The following is a 1,368-nucleotide window of genomic DNA, read 5'->3' as shown; positions in this document are numbered from 1 at the left end:
GGATTGCTATCGTGATAAGCAGCCACAGTTGGAGTATTGAACTTAACGTGATTCTCGTTATTCCAATTTCTGACATATACATTAGATATTTATTAATAACTTCATTTCTGGACATTTATGGTTTGATTTCTTTGTATGTATGGATCACTTGGGTTGTTACCAACATCTGGTGAAAATTTCATGTCATTAGCACCTCTAGTAATATATTTACTGAGAAAAATGTTGACGTGTTCAATACTTATTTTGCCCGCTGTAAATCATATAGGGGACAAACAGTGATATTTGAGAAGTGAAATGAAGTTGATATGATTTACAGAAAGTACGCAATAACTGGTAAAACAAAATTATGCAGGTGCATGAATTTGGGCACCATAAAAAAACCTTAACTCAACATTTAGTAGATCCTCCTTTTGCAGAAATAACAGCCTCTGTGATCCATTTGAAGCGTTCAGTAAAATCAAAGAATGACGGAGCTAGTATAACCATGCTGTCTAGAACAAAAAATAAAATGATCAGAAGAGGAAAAATCCAGTTTGATGCTTTTGTTTAGATTGAATTATGTCCGTTAAATGACATCTATATTTTTACAAATTGTATTATTCCCATCATTATTTGAGAAATTTCGTGTTGTCCGAGCCGTCTTTAAACGCACCATGAGCATGAACTCCATGCTGACGCCGAAACTTTCAAATCAACCAGAGGAGGCTGCTGAGGAGGGCCACTGTCTGTCAGGAACCAGCAGAGCAAAAGTAAAAAACATTTTTTACCCAAACAAATCTTGAAAGTTGACTAATGCTTTTGGAGGCAGCTAATGTTAGCTAATTGATGCAAATATATCATGTTTAGCTAGTTAACAATATAAGGCAGTTGTTAGGCCTACATTTTTACATCCTTGCTCGTTAGTTAATGCTGGGGAGAATAATCCTTTTAAATGTCTGTGCAGAAGTTGTGCTCACTTTTTTTCCACATGTTTAAAATAAATCTTTGCCACCATAGAAAGAGCAAAGTCAGGGAGGAGACATCAAACCTGGCAGCAGCAGGAACAACATGATGCAGGCTTTTCTCAGGTAAGGACAGATTATAACTTATAGCAGGGAGGTATCAAGACAGAGTTTAACAGGTATTTCAGAATTACTCTTATTCACACTCTAAGACAGAGGTTCCCAAACTTTTTATCTTCTGACCCACAAAATATCCACGGCAAAAACTTGTGACCCCAAATATTACTGGTCTGAGTACATGAGCTTCGTTAATAACCCTAAAAACACAGGCTTTTTGACAATCTAAACAGCTTGTATTCAAATATAAATATTTATTTTTACTTATTTTGCGTTTTTGTAAATATTACATCAGCAATTATTTTATTAC

The sequence above is a fragment of the Austrofundulus limnaeus genome, unplaced genomic scaffold (assembly GCF_001266775.1).
Source record: "Austrofundulus limnaeus strain Quisiro unplaced genomic scaffold, Austrofundulus_limnaeus-1.0 Scaffold125, whole genome shotgun sequence".
Classification (NCBI taxonomy): domain Eukaryota; kingdom Metazoa; phylum Chordata; class Actinopteri; order Cyprinodontiformes; family Rivulidae; genus Austrofundulus; species Austrofundulus limnaeus.
The sequence above is the reverse complement of the archived record's forward strand: the minus strand, read 5'-3'. Positions refer to the sequence as shown.